Consider the following 19,164-nt stretch of genomic DNA (forward strand, 5'->3'; position numbering starts at 1 on the left):
GTACTGTGCTTGGTTCTGTTGCTTTATGCACTGTGCTTGGTTATGGTGCTGAATGCACTGTGCCTGGTTCTGGTGCTGTAGTTATTTGTACTGTGCTTGGTTCCAGTGTTGTAGTTTTTTTTTACTGTGATTGTTCTGGTTCTGTTGTAATTTGTACTTTGCTTGTTCTGTTTCTGTTGTTATTTGGACTGTTCTTGGTTCTGCTGCTGTAGTTATTTTTACAGTGCTTGGTTCTGATGCTGTAGTTATTTTTACTCTGCTTGGTTCTGCTGCTGTAATTATTTGCATACAAAAAGGAAAGAAAGTAGATGGGGATTCAGCTCACCTAGGCGTAGTCTTTCTTTACTACACGGACGTGTTGATAATGCTCCTGATGAAATGGATAAAAAAGAATCATATCCACTGACTTTCTCTACCACCTTTTCTTCGGAGTACCCTGAAATAGTACAAATTTTGAACAAAAATCTATCCATTTTGAGACAAGATGATATCCTGACAGAAATATTAGAGCAAGGCCATAGATGTGTGGCACGCAAAGGCAAATCACTGGGGGATATTCTCTCTCCCAGTATGTATCTTGCTCCTAATACAAATGATAGAAACCAAGCCAAGGGAAACTTAGGTGTGGTCTCAGTCGTTGCCAGGTATGTGTTCACACTAACACTAAAAAGCTACACCAACAGCACAAACTCTAAATCTTATGAGATCGACAATTTTATTGTGCAAGTAATCATGTTATCTATATTATTGAATGCAATCAGTGCAATTTAAAATATGTCGGTTGCACGATCAGAAAATTAAAAAACCGCATCAGTGAGCACATTGCTGGTATACGCAGAGGCAATACCACCAACTCATTAGGAGCAATAAAACACTTTTTAAAAGTACATAGTGGTGGTTTAGAGACATTTGGGTTTTATGGCATAATCAAAGTCAGCAAACCACACCGAGCAGGGGATTGGCGCAAGAATTTGCTTCATAAAGAAGCCGAAACTATCTTCCGCCTAGATACACGCAGACCTAGGGGAATGAATTACAAAAATGACTTGTTATTTCATTATTTATGATTGTCTGATAACCACAACAAATACTTGTTCTGCTATTTTTAACACATTCTATATGTATAAGGTATTCCAGATCCAAAGGGGTTAAAACACATTCTGTCTGCCACAGGATCCACCCCCATGTACTATGACGTGACTTCCGTGCATTGGATGTCTTATGCTTTTAAAGGGGTAGTGCGGCGGTAAAAAATTATTCACAGACTAACACACATTACAAAGTTATACAACTTTGTAATGTATGTTATGGCTGTGAATGGCCCCTTCCCTGTGTCCCACCACCCTCACCCCTGTACCCGGAAGTGTGGTGCGCTATACTCACCTGTCACATGCCGACACCAGTCTCTGATCTTCAGCGAGTGACGTCTTCTTCGGGCGGACGGCGAACAGCTCCGACTGTCCCGAATGCCGGCCGCCCTCTGCAACGTCATCCGATGCTCAGCCGCGATTGGCTGAGCATAACTGTGCTCAGCCAATCGCGGCTGAGCACAGTTGTGACGCGGCGGAGGGAGGACGGGCGGCAGCGACTGTCCGAAGATGACGTTTGGCACAAGATGGCGGACGGCCCTCGACACGGATCAGGTAATGTATAATGCACCACACTTCCGGGTACACGGGTGGGGGTGGTGGGACACGGGGAACGGGGCGATTCACAGACATAACATACATTACAAAGTTGTATAACTTTGTAATGTGTGTTATTCTGTGAATAATTTCTGAGCGCAGCACTACCCCTTTAACTAATTTCTTGTTCACATGCAGTTAGACCATGATTAAGCGCAGTCGCGTGAAATGCGTTGGTATGCTTTGTGACATCGTATTTTAATGTTTATTTATTAAAAGTTAAGTTTTAGCTACACGTCTGGAGTGCCGGTATCCACCACGCTTCTCTTCAACCTACGCTCTGTAATTATTTGCACTGTGCTTGGTTCTGATGCTGTAGTTATTTGCACTGTGCTTGGTTGTGGTTCTGTTGTTATTTGTACTTTGCTTGGTTCTGGTGCTGTATTCATTTGTACTGTTTTTGGTTTTGGCGCTGTATTCAATTGTACTGTGCTTGGTTCTGGTGGTGTAGTTATTTGTACTGTGTTGTGTTCTGCTGCTTTAGTTATTTGTGCTTGGTTTTGGTGCTGTTGTTATTTGTACTGTGCTTGGTTCTAGCGCTGTAGTTATTTGTACCGTGCTTATTCTGGTTCTGTAGTTATTTGTACTGTGCTTGGTTCTGCTGCTTTAGTTATTTGTACTGTGCTTGGTTCTGCTGCTTTAGTTATCTGTATTATGCTTGGTTTTGGTGATATTGTTATTTGTAGTGTGCTTGTTCTGGTACTGAAGCTATTTGTACTGTGCTTGGTTCTGCTGCTCTAGTTATTTTTACAGTGCTTGGTTTTGGTGCTTTAGTTATTTGTACTGTGCTTGGTTCTGGTGGTGTAAATATTTGTACTGTGCTTGTTCTGGTTCTCTAACTATTTGTACTGTGCCTGGTTCTGCTGCTGTAGTTATTTTCACTGTGCTTGGTTCTAGTGCTGTACTTATTTGTACTGTGCTTGGTTCTGCTGCTGTAGTTATTTGTATTGTGCTTGGTTCTGCTGCTGTAGTTATTTTTATTGACACTGAGAAGGCAGGTGGAGCAGGTGGTGCAAAACTGTGGTTGGTCTGTCTCTGAAGCATGATCACTGCCTAATAAAGAAGATTTAATAAGGAGATGCTGTTGATTGATGTGATTATTTCTCTTGGATGATAAAAATTGTGGACTGCTATACACTCATGTCACTGGAAACCACCTAAGTCCAAGACCATAAGCACTGGTCTGACAAGATGAACACCTGAAGTAGGTGGTCAGCGTAACATAGCCGTGCTGACTTCTCTTTCTGTAGATGTGTTATTTTAACTTGGATTGGTTCTGGTGCTGTATTTATGCTATGAGCTTGGTTCTGGTAATGAATGTGAGTTTGGTTCTGGTAATACATATGGTATATTTATGTATGTATGTTTATACATGTGAGCTCAGGGCTGGTGTTATATTTATGTAATGAGCTCAGATCTAGTGATGTATATATGGAATGAGTTGAGTCTGGTGATGTATATATGTAATGAGCGTGGTCCTGGTGACATATATATGTAATGAGCTTGGTTCTGGTAAGTTTATATGAAATGAGCTTGGTTCTGGTGAGTGTATATGTAATAAGCTTGGTTCTGGTGAGTATATATGTAATGAGATTGGTTCTGGTGATATATATGTAATGAGCTTGGTTCTGGTGATATATATATATGTATATGTAATGAACTTTGTATATATTTTTTAAGCTTGGTTCTGATGATGTATATACGTTATGAGCTTGGTTCTGGTGATGTATATATGTTATGAGCTTGGTTCTGGTAATGAATATATGTTATGAGCTTGGTTCTGGTGATGTATATATATGTTATGAGCTTGGTTCTGGTGATGTATATATGTTATGAGCTTGCTATAGCACTGCTCTATTCAGGTATATGGGGTCTGTGCTGTGCAGGATACTATAGCACTGCCCTATTCAAGTGTATGGGGTCAGCAATGTGCAGGATACTATAGCGCTGCCCTATTCAGGTATATGGGGTCAGCACTGTGCAGGATACTATAGCACTGCCCTATTCAGGTGTATGGGATCACACACTGTGCAGGATACTATTGCATTGTCCGAATCTGTCAGACCATGTGACTCAGTATTTGTATGGCCGCTTATCAGAAGGAGGAAGCTGGACGTGTCCTTACACCGGGATCATTATTATCAAATTCACGACGATGCTGTCACACATTAACTCACGGCTCTCTCACAGATGTAACATGGGACTGCCTGCATCCTGCCACTAATGCCAGGACAACACATAACGGGGTTTACTTATTGCAGGTCAGATCTGACCACACAGTTCTCTCTATGATAACAAAGATGGGTGCACCAAAGGGGTTAATACTAAATACAGTGGGGATTAATACTATAAATGGGGCTTAATACTTTACAGAGGCTGCACTGAGGGGGTTAATACTATACAGGGCTGCACAGAGGGGCTAATACTATACAAGGCTGCACAGAGTGGGGTAAATATTATACAGGGCTGCACAGAGGGGGCTAATACTATACAAGGCTGCACAAAGTGGGGTAAATATTATACAGGGCTGCACAGAGGGGGCTAATACTATACAAGGCTAAACAAAGTGGGATAAATATTATACAGGGCTGCACAGAGGGTGTTAATACTATACAAGGCTGCACAGAGGGGGTTAATACTATACAGGGCTGCACAGAGGGGGCTAATACTATACAAGGCTGCACAAAGTGGGGTAAATATTATACAGGGCTGCACAGAGGGTGTTAATACTATACAAGGCTGCACAGAGGGGGTTAATACTATACAGGGCTGCACAGAGGGGGCTAATACTATACAAGGCTGCACAAAGTGGGGTAAATATTATACAGGGCTGCACAGAGGGTGTTAATACTATACAAGGCTGCACAGAGGGGGTTAATACTATACAAGGCTGCACAGAGGGGGTAAATACTATACAGGGCTGCACAGAGGGGGCTAATACTAAACAAGGCTGCACAGAGTGGGGTAAATATTATACAGGGCTGCACAGAGGGGGTTAATACTATGCAAGGCTGCACAGAGATGGTTAATATTATACAGGGCTGCACAGAGGGGGCTAATACTATACAAGGATGCACACAGGGCGTTAATACTATACAGCGCTGCACAGAGGGGGTTAATACTATACAAGGCTGCACAGAGGGGGTTAATATTATACAGGGCTGCACAGAGGGGGTTAATACTATACAGGGCTGTACAGAGGGGGTTAATACTATTCAGGGCTGCACAGAGGGGGTTAATACTATACAAAGCTGCACAGATGGAATTAATACTATACAGGGCTGCACAGAGGGGGTAAACTTCATATAGGGCTGCACAGAGGGGTTTAATACTATACAGGGCTGCACAGAGGGGGTAATATTATACAGGGCTGCACAGAGGGGGCTAATACTATACAAGGCTGCACAGAGGGGGTTAATACTATACATCGCTGTACAGAGGGGGTTAATACTATACATCGTTGTACAGGGGGGGTTAATACTATACAGGGCTGCACAGAGGGGGTTACTACTATACAGGGCTGCACAGAGGGGTTTAATACTATACAGGGCTGCACAGAGGGGGATTAATACTTTACAGAAGCTGCGTAGAGGGGGTAATACTATAGAAACTGTTGCACATAGGGGTTAATACTACATGGGGTGCACAGACTTTGGCCCAACTACTATATAAGGGCAAAGAAGGGACAATACAGATGTGGAGTGACTCTTGCTTGTGAGTCACTGGATGTAGCTGCACTGTAATCACTACAGGGCCTGTGTAGAGCTGGGATCTATCTTTATATGAACACTGTTTGGGGCGAGTATTGGTCTTTGTACAGTGGATTTTATTTAGTAGCAGTGTGGTGGTATAAGTCATCATGTTGTCACTATTTAGTAGTAATATTTGTAAACTGATACTGTTAATATTATAGGTCTTAGGGTCCATTTCCGCTGCCCAATACGGAGCCGTACAAGGACACAAGTTAGTGACAATCAGTGAGATCGGTGCTCATCTGCAATGTCTGCAGAGGACATGGTGAATCGAGCATCCGGGCTATTGGGTTCTCATCCCGTTTACACAGGGATGGCCGATAAATTTTGAAGCTGCACAAAACATGCGATGAGCCAATGAGTGATCGCCTGCTGGTTCCTCAGCCGATCGCTGACACAATTGTCTTACTATGGTTTTATATTTATGTGTGAGATGAAAGTTGCTATTACTGTAGCTAGTGGATGTCCCATGTGCTAGACATGTCTGCCCCAACACTGGCCAGCACCTGATGGAGAGGAGCCTTGCAGGAGAGTGCACCACAGGGCTCTCCTGTGCGCAGTGATGTACTCCCCATCCTGTGTGCAGTGGTGTGCTCCTCTCCCTGTCCTGTGCGCAGTGGTGCGCTCCATTCCCTGTCCTGTGCACAGTGGTGCGCTCCTCTCCCCGTCCTGTGCGCAGTGGTGCGCTCCTCTCCCCGTCCTGTGCGCAGTGGTGCGCTCCTCCTTCCGTTCTGTGCGCAGTGGTGCTCTCCACTCCCCGTCCTGTGTGCAGTGGTGCTCTCCTCTCCCCGTTCCTGTGTGCAGTGGTGCTCTCCTCTCCCCGTCCTGTGTGCAGTGGGGCGCTCCTCTCCCTGTCCTGTGTGCAGTGGTGCGCTCCTTTCCCTGTCCTGTGCGCAGTGGTGCGCTCCTTTCCCTGTCCTGTGCGCAGTGGTGCTCTCCTCTCCCAGTCCTGTGTGCAGTGGTGTGCTCCACTCCGGGTCCTGTGCGCAGTGGTGCTCTCCACTCCCCGTCCTGTGCACAGTGGTGCTCTCCACGCCCCGTCCTGTGTGCAGTGGTGCTCTCCTCTCCCCGTTCCTGTGTGCAGTGGTGCTCTCCTCTCCCCGTCCTGTGTACAGTGGGGCGCTCCTCTCCCTGTCCTGTGTGCAGTGGTGCGCTCCTTTCCCTGTCCTGTGCGCAGTGGTGCGCTCCTTTTCCTGTCCTGTGCGCAGTGGTGCTCTCCTCTCCCAGTCCTGTGTGCAGTGGTGTGCTCCACTCCGGGTCCTGTGCGCAGTGGTGCTCTCCACTCCCCGTCCTGTGCACAGTGGTGCTCTCCACTCCCCATCCTGTGTGCAGTGGTGCTCTCCTCTCCCCGTCCTGTGTGCAGTGGTGCGCTCCTCTCCCTGTCCTGTGTGCAGTGATGTGCTCCTCTCTTCATCCTCCACTGTTTTGTATGTAGTAGACAGTCAGTTATAGAGCCCCTGTGCACCCCCTCCTCCATCTGCCGGTGATTATCATCATAGCTGTGGACCCGCACTCCATTATAGTCCTTACGGCTACATAAAAGAGCCTTAAAACCAACTAATATATATAACTATATATATATATATATATATATATATATATATATACACACACACACTCACACACACACACACACACACACAAGTTCAAGTAACTCTATGAGATGCTTTGTTTGAGTGGAGGGGAGTGCACTGGGGTGGACTAGAATGGAAGAGTGGACTGGACTGGACTGGAGTTGCCTGGATTGCACTGGAGTGGACTGGTCTTCTGTCTGGTGTTACCTCTTTTCCTTACACCAATGTTCCCCTCTAACTTGTGACCTTCCAGCTGTTGTAAAACTACAACTCCCATCATTCTCTGACAGCCTTGTCATCTGGACAGTCACAGGTCCCACGATCCCCGGCTTTCCTGTGTGTCACCCGGCTGAGATTCCAGTGTTGTGTACAATGTTTCCTCTAGTTCCCTGTGTACCAGCAGCTGATACATTGTAACAGACTGTGATATCTGACACCTGTTCTGTGAGGCCCCGATGGGTCCTAATGCCTAATGCTGAGCGGCTCAGAATGGGGGGCTACAATGTGACAACCCCTCAGCTCTGGAAGGGTCTTGAGTCTCCCTGCATGCTGACTGCCTCCATACATGAGGGTTATACGGTTCTCCAGGTATATACGCCATATACAATGCTCTTACCATAGACTGTACAGCGGTAAAGGCGACTGCCAGACACCTATGGGGCGGCATATCTCCCAGCATGCACCTCTCCGGGCCCCGTCAGCCCCATAGATTTACATGGCTGGGATCCGGAGTCTTCTCGCAGTTTATGTCCCTATTTCGCCTCTAGATTTGCATGTGCAAAAAAATCAGCAAAATGACAAAGGCGTCAAGAATTCCCCGGAGTGGTGTCCGTCCCTGAGACGTCTCCTCAGATAACTCCTTATTCCTGAGGAAATAAGACGAGGATTTAGTGACAAGAATCCCCATGAATAGCTGATGAGGGAACGTGGTGTTTTGGCGCTGGTTCCGGCTGAGGGGGGGGGGCGCTGCCATCAATACAGAGACAGCTGATTGTAAAGCGAGGTTCCTTGTATAGGACGTGAATGGAACAATCCAGAGCAGGAGCAGGGAGGGGCTGCTGAGAAGCTGATACCCCAAAAGTTCAGCCGAGGACACGTCCTCCAGGAGGAAGAAAACATCTTATCTGTCAGTACCGGGTTACCTGAGATCACACCCTCCTGTCATGTGACCCCAAGAACCTAAGAACATGGAAGCATCCGGAACCTCCACTTATCCGGGGGTCACAATCAATATGGCCGTTTCATACTGATCCAACCACGTGACACCATGCTGACCACCTGCTTCACCTCAACCAATCATCTCCCTGCATCACAACAAGCTGGCTGACAACTAGCACTGAGCTGCACTCACTATTCTGCTGGTGGGGTCACTGTGTACATACATTACATTACTGATCCTATATTATACCCCAGAGCTGCACTCACTATTCTGCTGGTGGGGTCACTGTGTACATACATTACTGATCCTGTATTATACTCCAGAGCTGCAGTCACTATTCTGCTGGTGGGGTCACTGTGTACATACATTACATACAGTAACTGATCCTGAGTTACATCCTGGATTATACTCCAGAGCTGCAATTACTATTCTGCTGGTGAGGTCAACATGTACATATATTACAGTCATCTTCTGCCTCATTTTACACAGGATAATTATATTATAATAATCTTGTCAGTAAATGGAACGAATATCCAATCCTATAAGACCAGTGAACAGTCTCTTACCCCCAGAGCGCTCTCATATAACACCCTGAGATCCCGTCAGTCACATGATCAGCACTGGTTATTATATTAACATTCACTGACAGGGAGCAGAGGTGCTGACCATGGAGAGGAGAGCGGGCCAGGGGGCCATATAATCTGAATATAGGGGACACATCTCCTCTATATTAGAGACCACATCTCCTCCACATCTCTTTATTAGGAGCCACATCTTCTTCTCTATTAAGGGGCCACATCTCCTCTATATTGAGGCCCCAGTAGTTTGCTGTCCGGGGCCCCAGTAGTACAGTGTCTGGGATCCTAGTAATTCGGTTTCCGGGGCCCCAGTAGTTCGGCATCCGGGCCCCAGTAGTCCGGCGTCTGGGGACCTAGTAATTCGGTTTTTCGGGCCTCAGTAGTCCGGTGTCCGGGGCCCCAGCAGTTCGGTGTCGGGGGCCCCAGCAGTTCGGTGTCGGGGGACCCAGCAGTTCGGTGTCGGGGGCCCCAGCAGTTCGGTGTCGGGGGCCCCAGCAGTTCGGTGTCGGGGGCCCCAACAGTTCAGTGTCGGGGGCCCCAGCAGTTCAGTGTCGGGGGCCCCAGGTTCTTGTACACTTTGTAGTTTGCAGACCTCTTCTCCATTGTGTGCAGTTTTCCCCCCGTCCATTATACGCAGGACATTCCTCAGACCAGTGACCGCCAGATTTCCCATCATCCCCGCACTTTACATTGTTACATTTATCTTCTGTGCTTTGTGGATTATTTCCTGATACAACAATCTCGCTCCGATCTGCAGCACTTTCTTTTCTGTTGAATACCTTCAGAGACGCCTGGAATGTCCCTGTAATCTGACACAGTGCCACACTGCCCCCTGGTGGTGGATAGAGGAAGAGCACACACAGGGGGGAAACAATCAGCTATAATGTGTCTGATAATCCATAATCCCACCTCATCCCTACAGGTCAACTAGATGTAATATAGTGTCCCCTATAATAACCCCCAGTATGGGGGGGGGCAGAATCCCACCTCATCCCTACAGGTCAGCTAGATGTAATATAGTGTCCCCTATAATAACCCCCAGTATGGGGGGGGGGCAGAATCCCACCTCATCCCTACAGGTCAGCTAGATGTAATATAGTGTCCCCTATAATAACCCCTAGGATGGGGGGGGGGGGCAGAATCCCACCTCATCCCTACAGGTCAGCTAGATGTAATATAGTGTCCCCTATAATAACCCCCAGGATGGGGGGGGGGGGGGGCAGAATCCCACCTCAACCCTACAGGTCAGCTAGATGTAATATAGTGTCCCCTATAATAACCCCCAGGATGGGGGGGGGGGGGGGGCAGAATCCCACCTCATCCCTACAGGTCAGCTAGATGTAATATAGTGTCCCCTATAATAACCCCCAGTATGGGGGGGGGGGGCAGAATCCCAGCTCATCCCTACAGGTCAGCTAGATGTAATATAGTGTCCCCTATAATAACCCCCAGGATGGGGGGGGGGGGCAGAATCCCACCTCATCCCTACAGGTCAGCTAGAGGTAATATAGTGTCCCCTATAATAACCCCCAGTATGGGGGGGGGGGCAGAATCCCACCTCATCCCTACAGGTCAGCTAGATGTAATATAGTGTCCCCTATAATAACCCCCAGTATGGGGGGGGGCAGAATCCCACCTCATCCCTACAGGTCAGCTAGATGTAATATAGTGTCCCCTATAATAAGCCCCAGTATGGAGGGGGGGGGGGCAGAATCCCACCTCATCCCTACAGGTCAGCTAGATGTAATATAGTGTCCCCTATAATAACCCCTAGGATGGGGGGGGGGCAGAATCCCACCTCATCCCTACAGGTCAGCTAGATGTAATATAGTGTCCCCTATAATAACCCCCAGTATGGGGGGCAGAATCCCACCTCATCCCTACAGGTCAGCTAGATGTAATATAGTGTCCCCTATAATAACCCCTAGGATGGGGGGGGGGGGGCAGAATCCCACCTCATCCCTACAGGTCAGCTAGATGTAATATAGTGTCCCCTATAATAACCCCCAGTATGGGGGGGGGCAGAATCCCACCTCATCCCTACAGGTCAGCTAGATGTAATATAGTGTCCCCTATAATAACCCCCAGTATGGGGGGCAGAATCCCAGCTCATCCCTACAGGTCAGCTAGATGTAATATAGTGTCCCCTATAATAACCCCCAGTATGGGGGGCAGAATCCCACCTCATCCCTACAGGTCAGCTAGAGGTAATATAGTGTCCCCTATAATAAGCCCCAGTATGGGGGGGGGGGCAGAATCCCACCTCATCCCTACAGGTCAGCTAGATGTAATATAGTGTCCCCTATAATAACCCCCAGTATGGGGGGGGGGGGGCAGAATCCCACCTCATCCCTACAGGTCAGCTAGATGTAATATAGTGTCCCCTATAATAAGCCCACATTGAGAATTGTTAAAGGGGCACTCCAGCGGAAAAAAATTTCTTTCCAATCAGCCAGTGTCAGAAAGTTATAGAGATTTGTAATTTACTTCTAGGTGAAAATCTCCAGGCTTCCAGTATTTATCACCTGCTGTATGTACTGCAGGAAGTGGTGTATTCCCTCCAGTGTGACACAGTGCTCTCTGCTGCCACCTCTGTCAATGTCAGGATCAGGCACTGGTCTGATCGGCTGTGTCACAGCGCCCTCTAGTGATGGATGATGGTGTTACACAGGCAGAGCTATTCTGTGTCACAGCGCCCTCTAGTGATGGATGATGGTGTTACACAGGCAGAGCTATTCTGTGTCACAGCGCCCTCTAGTGATGGATGATGGTGTTACACAGGCAGAGCTATTCTGTGCCCCAGTGCCCTCTAGTGATGGGTGATGGTGTTACACAGGCAGAGCTATTCTGTGCCCCAGTGCCCTCTAGTGATGGGTGATGGTGTTACACAGGCAGAGCTATTCTGTGCCCCAGTGCCCTCTAGTGATGGGTGATGGTGTTACACAGGCAGAGCTATTCTGTGCCCCAGTGCCCTCTAGTGATGGATGATGGTGTTACACAGGCAGAGCTATTCTGTGCCCCAGTGCCCCCTAGTGATGGATGATGGTGTTACACAGGCAGAGCTATTCTGTGCCCCAGTGCCCTCTAGTGATGGGTGATGGTGTTACACAGGCAGAGCTATTCTGTGCCCCAGTGCCCTCTAGTGATGGGTGATGGTGTTACACAGGCAGAGCTATTCTGTCACAGCGCCCTCTAGTGATGGGTGATGGTGTTACACAGGCAGAGCTATTCTGTCACAGCACCGTCTAGTGATGGGTGATGGTGTTACACAGGCAGAGCTATTCTGTGCCCCAGTGCCCACTAGTGATGGATGATGGTGTTACACAGGCAGAGCTATTCTGTGCCCCAGTGCCCACTAGTGATGGATGATGGTGTTACACAGGCAGAGCTATTCTGTGCCCCAGTGCCCTCTAGTGATGGGTGATGGTGTTACACAGGCAGAGCTATTCTGTGCCCCAGTGCCCTCTAGTGATGGGTGATGGTGTTACACAGGCAGAGCTATTCTGTGCCCCAGTGCCCTCTAGTGATGGGTGATGGTGTTACACAGGCAGAGCTATTCTGTGCCCCAGTGCCCTCTAGTGATGGGTGATGGTGTTACACAGGCAGACTAGAATGAACTATATTAGCCGCCTGTAAAAGGGGGGGGGGGGGGGGGGGTTAACCCTAAAATTTCACCTATTTGGAGGGAATTAAAGTCATTCCAATATGGCCGACATGTATCCCTTTTCGTATAGTAATTAGATTGACTGTGATGCTGTATATTACACATCCACTATGCAGGGCGATCTCTGGGCAGCGATGGAAATATGTATCTGTGTATATGACAGGGAGATGGCGATGTGGCTGTAGGGGCTGATCAGAGGTGGGACATCACTCGGGGGGCGGGGTTAGATACCGGAATACCCATTTTAAGTAAATCTGTCACATTAAACAAGTAGTCACCCTACAGATATCATGTTATAGGGCAGGAGGAGCCCAACAGATTGATACATAAGGTTACAGGAAAAGATTCAATGTATTTTATATTTTACTCATTTAAACCTTTATTTGTTCCTGGCGATGGAGTCCAGTGGGCGGTCCTACTCAGTAAATAAATATCTGTATTTATATGTTCATACAGGTGTCAAATAAGAAGAACAAGGCACTACTCAAATAATAAATAACGTGGGGTGCTCTACCCAATATGGCATATAGAACATATGTAGCACTAAAAAGACAGAAAGAAAGCTGTGCCATATACAGAAGAGTGGCACATCCACAAAAAATAGACTGTATCCTCACCAGGTGGTGATACAGTCTATTTTTTGTGGATGTGCCACTCTTCTGTATATGGCATAGCTTTCTTTCTGTCTTTTTAGTGCTACATATGTTCACACAGGGAAAGCTGTCAGTCACTCTGTAGGACCACCCATTGGGCTCCTAAAGCCCAGATAATGCCAATGTGTTGGAGCATCATAAGGTACCATATAGGAAGGTTAGTGTCATAGCACTGATAAGATCAGATGTGCAATTTATTAGATGTGCAATATATTAGTTTTATGAGTTTACTAGTGCATTAATATCACGTATAATATCTGTGAATATATGTGAAATAATGATAGTTATAGACGTTATGGTAATTTAACCGCAGTACTATGTTAAACAGCTAATTTGTGTTTCTCCTTGATTAGTAAGGGAAGAACTCTGGTGGGACTTCCTAGTCTTTTATTGGGTGGTGGGTGATGTCACTACATTCTTGAGAAAGAGGGCGTGAACCTCGAAACGTCGCAGACTTGTGGACGTTGTCCAATTCCATCCTATCCGTGATGTGCAGCTGGTGTCTTTCAACGTGGACTTGAATGCATTAGCCCTGTTTGGGCGAAGTATACAATTGCCTCTCTCACGCTGGAAAAGTATTCGTGCACCGTGGTGATGTATATGCAGTTTGCTACATAGACTTGTGTGATTACACTATATATTACTAAAAAGTAACAGCAAATATTTATGGCGTTGTGTTACTATTGATTGGATACTAGGACTGGACTGACAAGCCCCAGTACACATACCGCAGTGAGAGTGGTTGCAGCGTGGCTGATTAGCCTATTTATGTTGGAGATAGCACTGACTCTGACTGCAGCAATATAGTTGCAGTATCCCACTGTGTACCCTGCTGAACCTGTGGGTTGGTTATTAAACATCAGTGCCTTATGCTAATGTGTACTGTGTTTGTTGTGTTTTGTATTCCTGCATTAACCTGTTAGTGGCTTTGAGTGAGAGGGAAACACATGCACTTGACATTAACCCATACACCTAACATGGGAAGATTCTAGTCTGATGGCTTCTGTTCAGAGGGGTAGTATGCAGTGACCCATTGCATACCCAATAGTGTCTGTGGTCCATGCACTTTAACTTGGAACATTCTAGTATGTAACTGTCAGGACTGTATCTTTGCGGAGCATTATGCGCCCCTCGGCTCGTGCTGTGCGGCCGAGAAGGCGCTGATTTTCTTGCATTCTGTTTCTGTGTTTTGTTTTGTAGTGTGTGAACTCTGGTTATTTGCTCACCTTGAGAGACACACCCGACTTCACCTGCTGAGTTCTGTCTGGCCATGTCAGGGTTAATCTGTGTTTTGGTTCTTCTGTGACTGACAGGTCTTCCTGCCAGTGATCTGTTTTGTTCTCAGGTGTCTGTGCTTGGAGATCAGGGGGATGGTCCAATGATGTTCTGGATCAGAACTCTGACCTCCTATATAACTTCCTCAGTCTGGGATATCATTGCTGGTTATTGACTTAGTCTCTGCCTGCTTGTATCTTCTGTGTATTTGCTATTCCTGATCTTTGCCTTATTCCTTGACTTCCCTTGCTTGCCGCCTGCCCTTGACCATATTGCCTGGACTTTGACTACGTTTATTGGATTGTGATTTTGTACTTTTGCTGCCCGATTGTTGTGACCCGGACTGTTGACTATTCTTCATTGTGTTTGTCTGTCTGTCCGTCTGTTTGTCTGTCTTGTCTTTGTGTCCCACCTAGCCAGTGCAGGGACCGCCGCCAAGTTGCTCGCCGCCATCTTAGGGCGGATTGTGGCAAGTAGGTAGAGGACAGTGGGCGGGGCTGAGCTTAGGGCTCACTGTCTTGTCTTGTCCTGCTGTCCGGATCCTAACAGTAACAGATCTGCTCTATCCCAGCCCTTGTCTTCTGAGGAGTGAAAATTCACTTACATGTGAAGTGTCTAGCTTGAAATAAGGAATCAAGAAGAGCATACAATCTCTCTACCCTAAAGTAAGGCCAAATCCCAAGATGAAAGTGACGTTATGGCTACCATTAAGTGACTTTAAGTTTCCTTTTAACAGAGCATTAATAAGTGGACACTGTGCCTCAGGCCGGGGGCTTTTCCAGGGGGCTAGGGCAGATCATAGAGATTCTGGGACCCCTGTTAACTACTTGAATGCAGCCCAGGACTACACGCTTCAGGGTTCCTATCTAGAACTGCACCTCTGAGGTATAATACAGAAAGTAAATCAGGATCAGTAATGTAATATATGTACACAGTGACCCCAACAGCAGAATAGTGAGTGCAGCTCTGGAGTATAATACAGGATGTAACTAAGAATCAATACAGGATCAGTAATGTAAAGTATGGACACAGTGACCCCCACCAGCAGAATAGTGAGTGCAGCTCTGGGGTATAATACAGGATATAACTCAGGATCAGTAGAGGATCAGTAATGTGATGCATGTGCCTTATATTAGATATAACATTACCTATATGAGGCTGGGTCCCTGGGCTTGTGTTACATATGGTCTTATATTGAGGATATCACTGGCCGGGAACTCTCTATATCTGTATTATATAACATCCTATGTTGCTCTCTGCATTATATAGTTGCTGACCCTACCTGGCCTTTGGTGTCTTTAGCCTTTGATCGCTGTTATCTGCCGCCTCCTCTATCCTCTTGCCAGCTCGGGTTGTGGCCTCCGAGTGACTTCTGCCCCATAATTCACTGGAAAATGATATAAATATTAGTATTAGTGCGGACATGGAGGGCATCAACATAGCCTGGAATAATCCCCTGCCGCCTCATATATCACATAAAAGGGAATGCACAGGACCTGGGATACGAGGTCGCAGTGCGTAAGTGGAGCGGGTGACGCCGGAATATTGGTTATCAGTCATTTCCTCTGCCTGGAATATTAATGGAAATTGTCACCCAACATCTCATATAAACTGCAGAGATTAACAGGACATAAACCTGTATGATGAGGACAATATATCATCAGCCACCCCTCTTATAACGCTCCAGCACTGATATAACCTCCTATTACATCATATGTGACTGATATCAGCCGCTCCTCTTATAACGCTCCAGTACTGATATAACCTCCTATTACATAATCTGTGACTGATATCAGCCGCTCCGCTTATAACGCTCCAGCACTGATATAACCTCCTATTACATCATATGTGACTGATATCAGCTGCTCCTCTTATAACGCTCCAGCACTGATATAACCTCCTATTACATCATATGTGACTGATATCAGCCGCTTCTCTTATAACGCTCCAGTACTGATATAACCTTCTATTACATCATATGTGACTGATATCAGCCGCTCCTCTTATAACGCTCCAGCACTGATATAACCTCCTATTACATCATATGTGACTGATATCAGCGGCTTCTCTTATAACGCTCCAGTACTGATATATCCTCCTATTACATCATATGTGACTGATATCAGCGGCTTCTCTATCAGCGGCTTCTCTTATAACGCTCCAGTACTGATATAACCTCCTATTACATCATATGTGACTGATATCAGCCGCTCCTCTTATAACGCTCCAGTACTGATATAACCTCCTATTACATCATATGTGACTGATATCAGCCGCTCCTCTTATAAAGCTCCAGTACTGATATAACCTCCTATTACATCATATGTGACTGATATCATCCGCTCCTCTTATAACGCTCCAGCACTGATATAACCTCCTATTACATCATATGTGACTGATATCAGCCGCTCCTCATATAACGCTCCAGCACTGATATAACCTCCTATTACATCATATGTGACTGATATCAGCCGCTGCTCTTATAACACTTCAGTACTGATATAACCTACAGACATTACATCCTATGTGCAGGGGTGTAGCGAATGTCTCATGGGCCCTGGTGCAAGAGGTTACTTTGCCCCCCCACCCCCACCCCCCAGGCAATGCCACGCCACTTCAAGGGCCACTCCCAATCGCAGCGTGCTTGTCATGGCAGCCAGAGGCCTATTGCAGACTTCCAGGCCAGCCACAATTTTTTTGTCTATGCTGTGGACAGCGCCAGAAACAGATAGCGCCATTCACTGCATAGTTGCCATGCTGAGTTACTGCAGCTCAGCTCCTGATACAATGTATGGAAGCTGCAGTAACTCAGCCTAGCTGCTACATAGGGAGGGAAGTCAGTTACTTTTTGCCCCATTCACGGTGCAGAACAGCTGATCAGTGGGTTTTTGGCACCATAATCCAGAGGGCATCTATCCTCACTGTACATATACCTACATACCGGGGGGGGGGGGGGGGGAATAACTATCCTCACTGTACATATACCATCATACTGGGGGGGGATCTATCCTTACTGTACATATACCATCATACTGGGGGGGGGGATCTATCCTCACTGTACATATACCATCATACTGGGGGGGGGGATCTATCCTCACTGTACATATACCATCATACTGGGGGGGGGGATCTATCCTCACTGTACATATACCATCATACTGGGGGGGGATCTATCCTCACTGTACATATACCATCATACTGGGGGGGGGAATCTATCCTCACTGTACATAAGCCATCATACTGGGGGGGGAGATCTATCATCACTGTACATATACCATCATACTAGGGGGTATCTATCCTCACTGTACATATACCGTCATACCAGGGATATCTATCCTCACTGTACATACAGTATACCATCATACCCGGGGGGGGGGGTAACTATCCTCACTGTACATATACCATCATACTGGGGGATATCTATCCTCACTGTACATATACCGTCATACCAGGGATATCTATCCTCACTGTACATACAGTATACCATCATACCCAGGGGGGGGGGGGGTAACTATCCTCACTGTACATATACCATTATACTGGGGGGGGGGGATCTATCCTCACTGTACATATACCATCATACCGGGGGGGGGGGGATAACTATCCTCACTGTACATATACCATCATACTGGGGGGGGATCTATCCTCACTGTACATATACCATCAAACGGGGGGGGGGGGGGGGGGGGGGGATAACTATCCTCACTGTACATATACCATCATACTGGAGGGCATCTATCCTCACTGTACATATACCATCATACCAGGGATGACTATCTTCACTGTACATACAGTATACCATCATACCCGGGGGGGGGGTAACTATCCTCACTGTACATATACCATCATACTGGGGGGGGATCTATCCTCACTGTACATATACCATCATACTGGGGGGGGGGAATCTATCCTCACTGTACATATACCATCATACCGGGGGGGGAGGGGTAACTATCCTCACTGTACATATACCATCATACCGGGGGATATCTATCCTCACTGTACATATACCATCATACCGGGGGGAGGGGGGGAAACTATCCTCACTGTACATATACCATCATACGGGGGGGCATCTATCCTCACTGTATATATACCATCATACCGGGGAGGGTTACTATCCTCACTGTACATATACCATCATACCGGGGGGTATCTATCCTCACTGTACACATACCATCATACCGGAGGGCATCTATCCTCACTGTACATATACCATCATACCGGAGGGCATCTATCCTCACTGTACATATACCATCATACCGGGGGGGTAACTATCCTCACTGTACATATAACATCATACTGGGGGTATCTATCCTCACTGTACATATACCATCATACCGGGGGCATCTATCCTCACTGTACATATACCATCATACCGGGGGGGTAACTATCCTCACTGTACATATAACATCATACCGGGGGGGTAACTATCCTCACTGTACATATACCATCATACCGGGGGGGGTAACTATCCTCACTGTACATATACCATCATACCGGGGGGTATCTATCCTCACTGTACATATATCATCATACTGGGGGCATCTATCCTCACTGTACATATACCATCATACAGGGGGCATCTATCCTCACTGTACATATACCGTCATACCAGGGATATCTATCCTCACTGTACATATACCATCATACCGGGGGGTAACTATGCTCACTGTACATATACCATCATACCGGGGGCATCTATCCTCACTGTACATATACCATCATCCCGGGGGATATCTATCCTCACTTTACATATACCACCATACCGGGGGTATCTATCCTCACTGTACATATACCACCATACCGGAGGGCATCTATCCT

General features: G+C 46.8%; 1 protein-coding gene and 1 long non-coding RNA gene across 8 annotated transcripts in view; one reads left to right on the plus strand and one right to left on the minus strand.

Moving 5' to 3' along the window:
* Positions 1-19,164, plus strand: part of GLI2 (GLI family zinc finger 2) — a 452,275-nt gene that overhangs the window by 276,786 nt on the left and 156,325 nt on the right. The gene's annotated exons all lie outside the window — the stretch shown is intronic.
* The window catches only part of LOC138800628 (uncharacterized), a 208,803-nt gene that overhangs the window by 4,805 nt on the left and 184,834 nt on the right, over positions 1-19,164 (minus strand). For 2 of the 4 annotated variants that reach the window (XR_011364492.1, XR_011364491.1), the window contains exons 4-5: positions 15,623-15,727; positions 326-436 (exon numbers count right to left, since the gene is read on the minus strand). This is a non-coding gene — a long non-coding RNA (uncharacterized lncRNA). Of the gene's footprint in view, positions 1-325; positions 437-9,527; positions 9,581-15,622; positions 15,728-19,164 lie in introns of those variants that run through there. The other 2 variants (XR_011364494.1, XR_011364493.1) reach the window with 2 other exon arrangements.

The sequence above is a fragment of the Dendropsophus ebraccatus genome, chromosome 9 (assembly GCF_027789765.1).
Source record: "Dendropsophus ebraccatus isolate aDenEbr1 chromosome 9, aDenEbr1.pat, whole genome shotgun sequence".
Taxonomy (NCBI): domain Eukaryota; kingdom Metazoa; phylum Chordata; class Amphibia; order Anura; family Hylidae; genus Dendropsophus; species Dendropsophus ebraccatus.